This window comes from Dipodomys spectabilis, unplaced genomic scaffold (genome assembly GCF_019054845.1).
Source record: "Dipodomys spectabilis isolate Male_0828 unplaced genomic scaffold, ASM1905484v1 ptg000207l, whole genome shotgun sequence".
Taxonomy (NCBI): domain Eukaryota; kingdom Metazoa; phylum Chordata; class Mammalia; order Rodentia; family Heteromyidae; genus Dipodomys; species Dipodomys spectabilis.
This window is the reverse complement of record NW_024870884.1, coordinates 788,941-805,159: the sequence shown is the minus strand read 5'-3', so window position 1 is coordinate 805,159 and position 16,219 is coordinate 788,941. Positions and strand designations below refer to the sequence as shown.

General features: G+C 35.1%; 1 protein-coding gene across 12 annotated transcripts in view; it reads left to right on the top strand.

Moving 5' to 3' along the window:
- Pcdh15 (protocadherin related 15) overlaps positions 1-16,219 on the top strand; it is a 450,667-nt gene that overhangs the window by 193,690 nt on the left and 240,758 nt on the right. The window lies entirely within an intron of this gene.

Sequence of the window (16,219 nt, the reverse complement as noted above, 5' to 3'; positions counted from 1 at the left end):
GACTTTCCTGCCCAGGTGGCTTTGAATTGTGATCCTCAGATCTCAGCCTCCTGAGAAGTTAGGATCACAAATGTGAACCACCAGCACTTAGCTCTCAGATTATTTTTCCCTCTTTTTAATATGGTAGAAACTATAACATGACCATATACTATATATAATATATGACCATATACTGTATATAATAATTTTAAAAACTTGTTGTCTTTATATCTTCTCTGAACATTATCACATGAAACACTGCATTTTAATCTTATAATTTATTTTTGGAATTCAAACCCACCATTCTTTTTTTTTTTTTGTCAGTCGTGAGGTTTGAACTCTGGGCTTGGTCGCTGTCCCTCAGCTCTTCAGCTCAAGGCTAGCATTCTACAACTTGAACCACAGTGCTACTTCCAGTTTTCTAGTGGTTAATTGGAGATAAGAGTCTCATGGACTTTCCTGCTCTGGCTGGCTTTGAACCGTGATCCTCAGATCTCAGCCTCCTAAGTATTTAGGATTACAGGCGTGAGCCACCGACAACTCATTATATCAAGCTTTTTAGTAGTAAATATCCTGCTACACTCACAATTAAAACAGTGTCTCTCAACTATTAACCTCTAGATAAGGATTTTTGAGTTATTTAAGAAAGAATAAGAGAACAGTTTATTGTTTAGAATGACTGCATGTTTTTCGAAGTTTTAATCTGCTACTATTTTTGAACATTATTTGTTAAAATATGGAAATTTGATATGATTCTCCATTGTCTATGCACAGCTTCTTTACAACAAGCAAATGAACAAATAATATGATTGTATTCTGAAGGGGTGCTAGAAGAAAAACTAGTACCTTTATAGCTCATCCCCAACTTTCATTCAAAAGAGTGCCTTTGAATTCTTTTTGTTGTTTTATTTATTTATTTATTTATTTAATTTATTTATTTTTATTGTGAAAATACTGTACAGTGGGGTTACAATTACATGGGCAAGATAATGAGTACATTTTTTATCAAGAATTGTTGTGTCCTCCTGGTAGTGTATATAATAGAGGATTCATTTGATTTAATACTCTAAGAATGTACATGTTACAATGTAGAGTATACCCACAGAAAATAACCAAACATAATCTAGGTTCTTGACACTGTACTGACAAGTGCTTCATTCTGTGCAGTGATAGAGATAAAATTCCCCCGTCCCTTGATGGAATAGCAGTCTATCAAAGAATGTAAATTCAAACTTTAAAGACTATACCCAATGAGTCTGTTCATTTTCCCATACAATAATGCATTATGTGTTCAGAGATTAAATGAACACTCCTAAAATAAATATGTACAATAATTCACTTCAGGTGTATTTTATAATAATGTGAAGACTTTTAGGCAAAAATCTTACTCATTTTATCATTTGTCATATATACCATTTAGAAATAATCTGTAAATATTTCAGTTATTTAGTATATTTATGAGTTCTCTTTTTGTAAAATGAAATGCTTCTCCAGACATAGTTTATGGTAGTTTTTTTTATACTTACAAAAGAGAAACCCATTATCTGTAGGTGACATTATAGTTATAGTTAACAGCAAAGAAACCCAAGGAAATTACAATAGTCTGCTTTTGTGAAGGAAAAAGGAAATGTCAAAGAGAAAATTTTTATGGTTCTTTAATCACAATCATCAAATTGTAACAAATGGAACTTACAAATCGAACTCCACACTTTTGTCTGAATTGCACATGAGTTTGTAACATTCCTGCATACTAAGTGAAGAATCATACTTTATAATTCATTTCATTTCGCTTTCAACACCATTATTCTGCTGGAGACATTTCTATAAAGCTTTTCTACTATAGGAAAAGCTATTTCATAAACACTGTGATCAAATATCTATGCAATTCCTCCTTGATCTATTTCTTTCTTCTTTTCTTTTCTTTTTAACTTTCATTGGGGGTATCATTGCTGGAATAAACTGCCTTGTTGCCTCTTCAAACTGACTCATTAAACTATACTTAACTGTTCTTTGTAAACTTGTTTGGATACACCTCACTACCTACCAATTTGAGGAAAAGATTGGTTCCTTTTGTTCAGAAAACACATGCTCCTTAATAATATGATGTCTTATAACCACATAGTGCTTTGTTTTCTTTCACTTTCTCATTTATCCTCATTTGCCTCCCTTCACTGAAGGCTGAACATATGCTGCCCAACAGCAACTTGAACTAATTGACTATATTTCTTACATATTCTCCAAATTTAATTTCCAGTTGCTCATTTTTTTGTGATTATGAGATTGAGACACTGTGGTAACAATGCTATAAGTATAAGGAAGTATAGTGATATTCATATTGCTAGTCCTAGGGTTTGAACTTAGTACCTAGCACTCTATCACTTGAGCCACAGCACCATTTCCAGATTTTTCTGTTTATGTGGTACTGAGGAATTGAACCCAGAGCCTCAGCTGCAGGATATATTTTAAGGGTCATGGCAAATAGTGAATTTGTCAGTTCCCATATATACCCAAAGTAGTTAAGAGATGAATATGTTATCTAATGAAGATAATGCTCATCAAAAATAATTTATCAACATTCTTCTGGTAGATTTTTGAAAAGGCCATAAATCAAGTAATTTCTTTGATGAAAATGCTATTGACAAATGGATAAAATTATTATCTTTTTATGTTATCTTGGAATTATTTTCAGATTTACAATTTTGTATTAATAGAGGTACTGACATCTGTCACTAAAGAAAACATTACTGAGAAGTAGATATGGGATATGCTAAAAAATTTTTGTCTTGTGTCCCAGAATCCAGGCCTGTGGTTAGTATATTATGGCCCCATTTATTGATTATTTGACTAAATAACTAAATTCTCTCTCCTGTGTACAATTATCTGTAAAATCTTCAACTCTTCTGGAGCCATCTCAGAATCTATTAATAGAAAATGAGAGTGCCTCAGCCAGCCTTATCCAATGAGACTGTGATCTTTCACTCGGGTCTTACTACTTGTACATAGAAATTTAGATCTAGATCTTTTATTGTAGTGAAGATAAACTTAACTAAAATGGGAAATTTTATTAGATTCCAAGTAAAGAAGAAAAGAACTCATGAGACTGTTCACTTTCTCTGATGTTCATGGATGGCTGCAATGACATAACTGTGTCAGTAGCACCTGAGAGCTAACGGTTCCGTTGAGTCATCCTTTTTCTAAGTTCTGTATCCATGATAGAATAAATGCAGGGCTTATTAGTGTCCAACATCTTGTACACTGAATGCAATATTTAACACTACAGTAAGGAAATGTAAAAGTCTGTCTGTTTGTAAGGCTAGATCCCTGCAAAGTATTTAAGTCTCTCTCTCTCTCTCTCTGTATAAGAGAACACATTTCTCTCAATTTGTGTTTTACTTACAGATTTTTAACAGTGGGAAGGAGAAAAAGGATTGTTGGGGGCCTATAAACCCCTAAGACCCATAAAAGAATAGAGTAGGTAGATGACTTTCATTCAAGTCATAAATAATTTTAATGTAGACTAACTTATCTGATTCTTCTCCTGAGTGAAAAAAGCTGTTATTCTGTGTTAGTATGAATGATTTATATTAGTATATAAAGTTATGAAAAAGTATATAATACATTGAAATTCTTTCACAAAGTAGTATTTATTTTTACTTATATAAAATTCATTTATCTTTCATTATAATTTGTTTATTAATAGATTCTTTCCCATTACTGTATTGGGTAATTTATCATACTTATAGTTTTATTTATAAAAATCTTTTTGTGTATACTTTTTTCAGTGTCTATCATCCCACATTTTCTTTCTTCCAATATCTATATATGGCTCTTACATTCATATCCTTATACTTTTAACTATTTCTGGTTTATTTCAGACTGAACCTCACAGTAATTTTGATAGAATATTATAGATTATTGCCAAACAATTAGTATTTGGAAATGAATACTATATTGACTTAGATCACTAGTAAATATTATTAATATTAGAAACACTATAAGATAGAAGACAAATTTTGCTAATACTTTCACATGTTAATAGAAAACAAATGTTATATCATAACTAATGGTATAACGAATGTCGATAAGACATGTCTCTCATTCATGAGAAATTTGCTATTACTAAGAATTGTTCCCTTAATTAAAGCATAAGACATTGCCCAATACTATTTTCTCAGCATTAATATATATATAATTAATATAAGCTTTATATATTTGTGATATTAAATTATTATCAAATTATGCACATTAAATTATTTTTGTGTGAAAATACATAGGCTTGAACTCTGGGCTATAGCACAACACCATAGCTGTTTTGCTTAAGGCTAACACCCTATCACTTGAACCAACCCTCTTCTTTCAGTATTGAATTCTTAAGACAATTTGAATATCTGACGTCTGAAATAATTGTAACCATAGTTACTCAATATTATAAAAATTTTTACTTTTAGATTTGGGGATTCATGTTGAGCATCTGCAGCTCAGACTCTGGAGATATAAATGACTAAAACATGATAATCAAATTATTACCTAATTATTCTTGGATTTTTCACTTTTTGCTTCAAAGAACGGATTGTAGTGAGAGTATAGTCATATTAAAATTGTCTAAAATTACCTTCTAACAATTTGGATACATTGTATTTAAAGTATGAGTTTGTATTGTGTTTATATTTAGATGTAATTGTCAAGATATAATATTATGGGGGCTGGGAAGGTGGCTCAGTGGTAAAGCGCTTGCCTTGCATGCATGAGGCCCTGGGTTCGATTCCACAGCACCACATAAGCAAAAAGAAAAAAAGCCGGAAGTGGCGCTGTGGCTCAAGTGGTAGAGCGCTAGCCTTGAGCTGAAGAGCTGAGAGACAGCGCCCAGGCCCAGAGTTCAGGACCCGCGACCAGACCCCCCCCCCCGAAAAAAAAAAAGATATAACATTATATCCTTATAACATTATAAACTTTTTGGAAATGTTCCAAAAGCTTTAGAAATGTATCTGGTCTCAAGCATTTCAGATAAACAATACTCAAACTGTATTCAAGTGATACAAACAAACTACATAGTATATTTTTGAATGCTCCTCATATGTTTGTTTGTTTATTTATTTATTTTTATTGTGAAAACAACCTACAGAGGAGTTACAATTACATGGGCAAGGTAATGAGTGCATTGCTTATCAAGCATTGTTGCCTCCTCCTTTGTTTCCCCTTACCATCTCTGCCCTCCCATCTCTCACCCCGCCCTCCCTGCCGCGCCAAAGTTGTGAAGTTCATTTTCTACATGACATCTTGTATATCTCATTGTTGCAATGGGTCCACTTGTATCCTTATTCAAACAATTTGTTTTTCCCTTCCCCTTCCCAAAACAACAAAAAAATCTTATAAATATGGTAGACACAATACCAAGCAAGAAAAAATAAACATTGGAGTCCTTTTCTTGGGGTTCATTTTGCTTAACATCAACTTATCTGACCGTTTCTGCTTGTCTCAGATATATTAGTTATTACAAATAAGGGAAACCATGGAACCTATGTTTCTTTGGGCCTGGCTTACTTCACTTAATATAATTTTCTCCAAATCTTTCCGTTTCCTAACAAATGGGGCAATGTCATTCTTTCTGATGGAGACATAGAATTCCATTGTGTATATATACCACATTTTCTTGATTCATTCATCTACTGAGGGGCATCTGGGTTGGTTCCATATCTTAGCTATGGTAAATAATGCTGCAATAAACATAGTTGTGCTGGTAGCTTTAGTATGGTCTTGTTTGTGATCATTTGGGTAAATGCCCAAAAGTGGGATTTCTGGGTCATAGGGGAGCTCTATATGGAGTCTTTTGAGGAACCTCCATACTGCTTTCCAAAGTGGTTGAACAAGTTTACACTTCCACCAATGCAGTAAGGTTCCCTTCTGTCCACATCCCCTCCACCATCTGTTGTTATTAGAGTTCTTACTTTTTGCCATTATAACTGGGGTGAGGTGGTATCTCAATGTTATTTTGATTTGCATTTCTTTTATGGCTAGGGAGGTTGAGCATTTCTTCATGTGTCTATTGGCCAATCTTCTTTCCTCTTCAGAGAAGTTTCTCTTTAAGTCTTTAGCCCACTTATTTATTGGGCAGTTGTTTCTTTGAGGATTTGTTGTTGGGGGATTTAATTTTTTGAGTTCCAGGTATATTTTAGATATGAGACCCTTGTCTGTTGTATGGCTAGTGAAGATCTTCTCCCAATCCATGGGCTTTCTATTGATATTTCTAGCTATGTCCTTTGTCATGCAGAAGCTCTGCAATTTCATGCAATCCCATTTGTCCAACCTTTCTTTGATTTGTTGTGTTTCTGAGTCTCTTTTAAGAAAATTTTGGCCTGTGTCAAGGAGTCCTAGGGTTTCTCCTATTCCATCCTGTAATGTTTTCAGAGTATCTGCTTTGACTCCAAGGTCTTTGGTCTATTTGCAGTTGATTCTGGTGCAACGTGATATTCTATAAGGCCTTTAAAGCAGAGCTCACACCAATACTCTTCCAACTCTTCAATGAAATTGCAAGAGAAAGTTCACTACCCAATTCATTCTGTGAAGCCATCATAACCCTCATCCCAAAACCAGGCAGGGACTCATCAAAGAAAGAGAAGTATAGATCCATTTCTTTGATGAACGTTGATGTAAAACTTCTCAACAAAATTTTGGCCAATTGACTTCAACAATTCATCCAAAAAAATCATACACTACAATCAAACAGGATTCATTTCAGGGATGTAAAGCTGGTTCAATATATGCTATTCAATTAATATAATTCGTCATATCAACAAAAGCAAGATTAAGATCCACATGGTTGGGCTGGGAAGGTGGCTCAGTGATAGAGCGCTTGCCTTGTATGCATGAGGCCCTGGGTTCGATTCCCCACATAAGCAAAAAGAAAAAAAAAGCCAGAAGTGGCGTTGTGGCTCAAGTGGTAGAGGGCTAGACTTGAGCTGAAGAGCTGAGGGACAGTGCCCAGGCCCAGAGTTCAGGCCCCACGACCGGACCCCCCCCCCCCAAAAAAAAGAACCACATGGTTATCCCAATAGATGCAGAAAAAGCATTTGAGAAGATCCAACACCCCTTTATGATGAAGGTTCTGGAAAAACTAGGAATCCTGAGAACATTCCTCAATACAATAAAGGCTGTGTATGACAAACCTACATCCAGCACTATACATAACGGTGAACAACTAAAGCCATTTCCTCTTAACTCAGGAATGACACAAGGATGTCCACTCTCTCCACTTCACTTCAGTATTAGAATGCCTAACTGCAGCAATAAGATGCAAACATAAAAGGGATCCAAATAGAGAAAGATGAAGTAAAACTCTCCCTCTTTGCAGATGACATGATCTTGTATTTAAAGAATCCCTCAGACTCCACTCTCAAATTACTCAAACTGATTCAAAACTTTGGCAAAGTAGCAGGGTATAAAATTAACCCTCAAAAATCAATTTAAAGTTCTTTTAAAACAAATATCTTAGCCGGGCACTGGTGGCTCACGCCTGTAATCCTAGCTACTCAGGAGGCTGAGATCTTATGATAGAGGTTCAAAGCCAGCCTAGGCAGGGAAGTCCATGAGACTCTTATCTCCAATAAACCGCTAGAAAACTGGAAGTGGCACTGGGGTTCAAACGGTAAAGTGCTCACTTTAAGCTGAAGAGAGCAACCACAGTGCCCAAGCCCAGAGTTCAAGCCCCACGACCGACCAAAAAAAAAATCTTTTGGAAATTGCTAATCATCATATGAATTAATAACTATTATTCAAATTATATGGAGAATATATCACTAGGTAGAAAAGCAAACAATAGTGAGCAGACAAATCAAAGATAACTAAATAATTTTGGTCAATAAACAGAAAATACTTTTTCATTTGAATCTCAAATATTCAAACTCTTATGTAGTGAGCTTTTAGGCATAGAAAAATTATTTTAAGTACTTGACAAAGAGGTAAATTTTGGCAGCAATGACTATATTTGAACAGATTATTATAATTAAACATCTAATAGAATTAATAAGAACAAAATGACCATAATTTGGTAAGTCATGACTACATAAAAATTAATTATACAGCAAAATGTTAATAGACCTTTTCTCTGCTATCTCTCTAGGAAAAATATGTGTATAAGTTTTATTCATAATTGATACAGAAGAATAATAAAATTTGGTAGCTAAAGTAAGGGTAACTTGATGTCTATTGTGTTTTATATATTTTTATAAATCTGTGATGATTGTCAGAATTTTTTATAAAAATTATGTGAATTTAGACTAGAGTCCTATTTCCTTTCATGAAGAAATATTCTACATTTTGACCCTGCTTATGCAGAAACCTAACGTTTATTTGTGATTAGTTCAATTACCTGTTGGACTAAAGATTTCTAGTACATGGTAGAATTTACAAGATCAGGATGGACACAGTCAATTTATAAGATAAGAATGAGTCAATGCCCTACAGATACCTCCAGACAAAAGCTGATTCCCAGAAATATACTGGTCTATCTCACTTCCTCTACTGACTGCATGATTCATTGCATTATTAGAAAGAATAACAAGAATAATCATAAAAATTGATAAGCCTTACCCAAAGACTAATCCATGCTATTCTCCCTCTATCCATTTCTTTTCTGCTCATATCTTATCTCTTCTATTCTCCTTTGCTTGATAACAACTTTCTTTGTCTTGAACATTTGGGAATGCTGACTTGTTCCATTCATTGTAGCCTTATGTTGATTTGAATCTCCTGTCCTGGGTTGTTCTGTTTATGAGAGCATCTTCTCATTTCTCTGTTGCTACCAAAAAAGAAAGTGAGTTCTCATTTAAATCTATTTTGTATGCTCAAGACACAGTTCTATGTAGACATGACATGATTTCTAACAGAAGACACTAAGTATTTACCTAAATTGAATGTAATACTTAGCCATGAAGACCATATTCAAAGAAATTCCCTTTCCAAATCTATGGCTCATTTAGATGAGGCTTGTTAAATGCTATGGAATCTGTTATTTATTTATTTATTAATTTTTGTTGGTTGTGGGGCTTGAACTCTGGGCCTGGATGCTTGTCCCTCAGCTCTTCAGCTCAAGGTCAATGCCCTAACACTTGAGCCACAGTGACATTTCCAGTTTTCTGGTGGAGAGAAGAGTCTCACAGACTTTCCTGCCCGGGCTGGCTTTGAACCGAGATCCTCAGATATCAGCCACCTGAGTAGCTAGGATTACAGGCTTGAGCTGTGGGTGCCTGATGGAATCTGCTATATTTCTGAAAGGGAAACTTACAGTTTTCTTGTGGAAATTTATTGTGGTAAACTTTACTTTTAAAGGCATTCCGGTTCATTAACTCAAAAAAGGCAAGTGTTCTATAATTCCTCAGAAGGATTTTCAATAATGCATGCATTACGTACGATTGATAGTGACTAAAAATATTTTAAGATATAGATGGCATAGGATGAGCGATTTTTATTTAACTTCATTTTAAACCATGAAATAAGAAATGAAAATGCTAAACAAAAATCCAAGAGACAGTTTATTCTTTGTATTGAGATTCTGCATTGTGAACTCTGCAATATAGATTGATGTTCAATAATATTTATACTAAATAAGATTTTTGCAAAAATTTAATAATGTTTATTGGGAAATAGCTTCCTTTGGAATTCTGGGACTTTGTCAGTTATTTATGGAGTCATATCAGTTATTTATGGATTTTATTTCTTTTTCTCACAAAATTTTACTTTACTAGAAAATAACTGAGTTTTGAAAAACTGTTTAAGCACTCACTTGAAAAAGATGTATATTGTTTGCTCATTTTTTACATAAGGACTCTGTGATTAGCTTCATCGTACCTCAAGCTCTGTCTTTAAACTAGTGCAAGACTGATTTTACTTTGTCCTCTAGCACTCATTTATACACAGATTAGTTTGGGATTCCCTATTTTTTTCTAGTTGAGATAATCATCTGATCTAATTCAGTAGAAGATATAGCAAAGGTTTCAGGCTCATAGAGATTTGAATAGAGATTTAAAGTGTCATATTCCTACAGTAATATCCCCTGTGCTGCTTCTGATACCTGTATTTCTTCATGAATCCCTTTTACAGCAAAATAATATCTTGTCTTCATAAACTGCCCCATATTTTCCCACTCTGTGGGGAAAACAAATAAGTTCTGTTTTCAAAGAGGAACAAGACATCAATCTAATTCTCCCTTTGACCTTCATCTTCCCCTTGGCTGTTCAGGATTTGCTGTATCCAGGCAACCTGATCTCCAGTTTTTGCTCACTGGCAGAAATGGCTGTGATATTTGGTGAAAATTGGAGCACAGAGACTGTCCCCTAAAATAGAAAAAAAGATCTCTGAACGACTGTGAATTTACTAATTTACCATTTTTTATGTGTAGCATTTGAGATTCTTCCAATCCCTGCATTTTCAATACTGAACAGATATTATCAGATGGATTAGTATAATGTGTACAAGGCCAGATTTTATGCCTTGTGTATATAAAGTTGCTACTCATCATTTAAAAAGTACCTGCACATCTAAAATGCGAAAATATAGATTTGTCCTATAGCTTTTTCAGTTAGAATGTAAGCTGTATAAAAATGAATGCTTCTATCACAAGTTTTATTAAATGTCTGAAAGTATTTTCAGTCTTTTTGGGGGGTTACTGATCCTTTAGATTAAACCAAAAGTGTATGCACTCACTTACTTGCAAATATAAACTCATATAATTTTCTCATTGTAAGAAATTGATCTATAATATTTTCAGGAAGCTAAATTTCATGCAGATAATTGCAGCAGCAGCAGATACTTCATCTCTTATTTTAGCCTAATTTGCCCAAAAGCGAGTAGAAAACTAATATATCAGAAAAAATAAAAAATTATGTTATTATAAACTTTTTCTTCCTACAGCAAGCTTTTTCTCACTACTGGAATTATGTGATTGTGAATCATTTAACTTCTCTATGAAAAATAAATTATCTGCAATAAACATAGTTGTGCTGGTAGCTTTAGTGTGGCCTTGTTTGTGATCATTTGGGTAAATATTCCAAAGTGGGATTGCTGGGTCATAGGGGAGCTCTATGTGGAGTCTTTTGAGGAGCATCCATACTCCTTTCCAAAGTGATTGAACAAGTTTACACTTCCACCAACAATGCAGTAGGGTTCCCTTCTGTCCACATCCCCTCCAGCATCTGTTGCTATTAGAGTTCTTGATTTTAGCCATTCTAACTAGGGTGAGGTGGTATCTCAATGTTCTTTTGATTTGCATTTCTTTAATGGCTAGGGAGGTTGAGCATTTCTTCATGTGTCTATTGGCCATCCTTCTTTCTTCTTCAGAGTAGTTTCTCTTTAAGTCTTTAGCCCACTTATTTATTGGGCAGGTGTTTCTTTGAAGATTTGTTGTTGGGGGATTTAATTTTTTGAGTTCCAGGTATATTTTAGATATGAGACCCTTGTCTGTTGTATGGCTAGTGAAGATCTTCTCCCAATCTGTGGGCTTTCTGTTAATCTTGCTAGCTATGTCCTTTGCCATATAGAAGCTCTGCAATTTCATGCAGTCCCATTTGTACAACCTTTCTTTGATTTGTTGTGTTTCTGGGTCTCTATTAAAAAAATTTCGGCCTTTGCCAAGGAGTCCTAGGGTTTCTCCTAATCCATCCTGTAATGTTTTCAGGGTGTTTGCTTTGACTCTGAGGTCTTTGATCCATTTGGAGTTGATTCTGGTGCAGGGTGATATATAAGGATCTAGCTTTAGTTTTCTGCAAGTAGTTAACCAATTTTGCCAGCACCATTTACTGTACCATAGCTAAGATATGGAACCAACCCAGATGCCCCTCAGTAGATGAATGGATCAAGAAAATGTGGCATATATACACAATGGATTTCTATGTCTCCATCAGAAAGAATGACAATGCCCCATTTGTTAGGAAATGGAAAGACTTGGAAAAAAACATATTAAGTGAAGTAAGCCAGGCCCAAAGAAACTTAGGTCCCATGGTTTGCCTTATTTGCAATAACTAGTATATGTCTGAGTCAAGCAGAAAAGGTCAGTTAAGTTGATGTTAGGGAAATGAACCCTAAGATATGTATTCAAATGTTTTTTTTTTCTTTCAGGTGATTGTTTCTAACACATTTATAAGATTATTTCTTTGTTGCTTTGTATGTCCCTCCCCCACGGTATAACCCCTGCTTTCACTGTATTTGAGGTTGGTATAATTTGTAGAGGGGAAGGAAAAAAACAAAGCATTTAAATAGGGATACAGTTGGACCCACTGCAACAATGAGATGTACAAGTCGTTATGTCAAAAACAAACTTTACAACTTTGGTGGGGGCGGGGCGGGAGGAGGATTGGGTGGGGAGGGGGTGGGGGATGGGAAGGATGGGAAGGGGAAACAAAGGAGGAGGCTACAATGCTTGATAAGAAATGTACTCATTACTTTGCCATTTAATTTTAACCCCTCTGTACAGTAGTTTCACAATAAAAATAAAAAATAAATAACTTATATTACTTTATACTTTTTCTAAGGGGCTCAAATAAAGGAAAAACATATGAGAGCAAAACCCTAAAGAAACCTTGCAGAAATATGCAAAATATTTACCTTACTCTAGTTCCCTTATCACGCAACACACTTCTCTCTGAATAATTCAGTAGAAAGTTAGTTCTAAACACTATGTATTATTTCAAATGATCACTTATCTTACATATTAATTATTCTTACATTACTATTATATTTTAAGTTCCTTAAGAAATGAAATTACACGTGCATGTGTACACACACATTTCTGTATATAGAGTGAGAGGGAAGGAGAAAGAGAAAATTATGATAGTGCTTTAGTTGCAAGAGACAGAAAGATGATTATATACTACACGGGCATTAGTATTGTAGTGTATGGAGACACGCAATTAAAACTTCAACAAATAAGAATTTTAGACTGCCCCTATGGCTCACAAACTATCACCATAGCTGTTCAGGAGGTGAAGATCAGACTTGGTTTGAAACAAACCAAGGTTTGAAGGAAGGTCTATGGGACTTTTGTTGTATAATTTTATTTTAAAGGTGACATACAGATGGGTTACAGTTACGTGAGTCAGATAATGAGTATGTTTCCTTTAGAACAGTGTTACCTCTCCCTCATTCTCTCCCAATTTTTCTCCTCCTGACTTCCTTGCCTTCCAAAGTTACATAATTAATTTCCAGCATAGTGTCTAGTGGTTTTCCCTGCTGAACTGGTTCACTCTTTATAGAGCTGTGGTTCAAGTAGTAGAGTGCTCACCTTAAACAAAAAAGCACAGGGACAGCATACAAGCCCTGGGTTCAAGCCCCGGGACAGGCGGGCATGTGCACGCGCACACACACACACACACACACACACAATTAAAAAGTTCAGGCAATAATACTGAGAAGAAAAGACTGTACATTAATGAATAATATGATTTGTTAACGAGAATGTTCAGGGAGGCACTCCCTCAGGAAAGGACAATGATTTTTCTTCAGCTTTATGAAGACAAAGTTTAAGGAGATAGCAAATATGTTCTGGCATAGTGGGATATGGATTGAACCCAACTAGTCAACAGAGATTTGGAGGATTGTGGTTGCAGGCCAGCCTGGGGGAAAAATTATGAAAATCCCATCTCAAACAAGCCAAGCATGGTCGTTTTTGTCTGTATCTCAGTTAGTAAGACTGTTGTCTCCCATCCAAGGTGAAAAACTGAGACTTCATCCAAAAGAATCAAGACAAAATAAAAAGGCTGTAGATCTAATGGTAGCAGACATGCCTCGCAAGTTCATGGACCTGAGTTTTAGTCCTGGTACTGACAAAAATCTCGAAAATGCAAAAGCCATGGATAAAAGACAAGCTTACCATATTTTGGTAAGGAAAACATATTTGACATGTTCATAGGCAGTTGGGAAGATGGGATTAGGACAGGCATCTATAGACCAGCAGTGGGAGCTCAGTCACCTAATAGAAGAACATGAAAAAGACCAAAGAGAGAGCATCATTTTTAAGTCACACTGAGCAAAACGAATTGTCCAGTGCAGTGTGAGTTCAAATATAAGGCACTTCTCTGTCAGATGACCAGGTATAAGCTATGTTTGGAGTATTCCCAACACTTAATATCTTTTTTTTTTCCTTTCAAGAATATGGACATCAAAACAAACCTAAGAAAGAAATACAAGTTGAGTAGAAGAAATATGATAGAATAGTTATAAGATTATAAAGTAGTTTGTATAAATATTGTACATATTCTTTTCTGGAGATTTTTACCTAGGATGCAGATTACTCAGAACTATTCTCGAGTGTCATGATTATTTTGTTTTTCCAAGTTAAGGCTCAACAGTTGTGATTGCTTTGACAGATGTTTCTTATGCAATTTTTGCTTTGGAGAAAAAAATGTGAACATGATAGGAAATAAGTACAAAATATTTGGAAGACATAATTTCTACCGATCCTGGAAGGGGAGAGAATAATATATTACATCAAACTTCTGAAGGAAAATTGAAGTTTAGTGGCTGTATTCAGGGATGCTCTGGACAAGTATCAAGAATGCCATTTGGAAAAGATTTATGAAGCATCTATCAGTGCCCTGCAGGTATCAGCATCCTGAGTTATCAACAGCTACCCTGTTGTGGTCTAAAGTAGTAGCCTCTATTACAAGGACAAAATTGAAGTCAACAAACCAGTGTAGGTCTTACTTCTTTCAAACATAGAAGCAAGCCTTTGAAAGTTTGCATTACAACAGACAGACCTAGATCTTCCAGCCTCTGTCAATTTTCTAGGGATTTAAATGTTGAGAATGGTTTCATTGAGAGAAGTTCTCCTCCCATTTGTGATCTAGTCATGGGCTGGGAACCTTGCTATCTATAATTATTTTATGCACTCTGCCAAATATTTTATATTGCTCAACAAGGCAGCAAAGCAAAATTCCACCAAGTTTATATATTAAAAAATGAACCTTTATTTGTACATGCAGGCAACTTGGGTAGATAAGATCTATACTATAAAGGATTAGGATTTTATCAGAGTTATTCTAGTTGTGTAGTTCTAATTTAGGGTTATTTTTATAATATTCCTATTTTAGTGTTATTTATCAAAAGGAGGCTTGTATAGTCTGTTCACATTCTTACCCATGATATCTAAATCATGATGAATAACCGTGGGGTAAGGCAGTAGGTACTATGTATAACATAGACTTCTTTTTCATCCAATGTTAACATGGAACAGATAAGAAGTTTAGGGTATTCATATTCCAAATCTGAATTCAGTAGGGATATGATACAAATAAAGATGCTGCCCTTTCAGTGGGGTCATTTGGATCTCCTATCTTGGTAAAGTCAGGAGTCACTCAGCAAAGGATTTAATCGCCACTTTTTCACCAGTCATGAAGCTGGTGCAAAAATGACAATATGTCAGATTAAATATAACCAAAATGTGGCACTGGCATCTCGCTAGTGCACTAGTACTAAATGTGTACTTGGTTTATTAAATTAAAAAATATATTTGTTTTATTTTTAATTTTTTTGTTGTGAAAATACTGTAGAGAGGGATTACAATTACATGGGCAAGACAATGAGTACATTTTTTATCAAGCATTGTTGCCTCCTCAAAAAAAATATATTTACTTGATATCTTGGCTCTGGGAAGGTGGCTCAGTGGTAGAGTGCATGCCTAGCATGCATGAGGGCCTGGGTTTGATTCCTCAGCACCACATAAGCAGAAAAAGCCAGAAGTGGCACTGTGGCTCAAGTGTTAGAGCACTAGCCTTGAAGAGCTGAGGGATAGTACCCAAGCCCAGAGTTCAGGCCCCATGACCAACATATGTGTGTGTGTGTGTGTGTGTGTGTGTGTGTGTGTGTGTGTGTGTGTGTACATATATATATTTGATATCTAAAATCAAGGTTAATGGATATAACTTGATAGAATAACAAGGAGTATAATATTGAAACATCTATGAAGTCTGTTCATAGAGATACAGATACTTTTTCTTATCTCAGTAGGTATTTTGTTTGACTATGATAGGAAAATCCAGTGATCAGTTGAGGTGATTTTCATGAATTTGTCTGTGAAAGCATTCTGCCAATGTGCCAATGCTCTTTGCCCTTCAGTTCTAAGGATGATAATTTCCAACTCTGTTTGGAAGACTTCTTTGAAACATAAAACCCAAGCTTGGTATGTGCCATAGAAACTTTAAAACATCGAAATATTCTACCTGTATATCATCCCTGATATAAAAAATTCAAAATG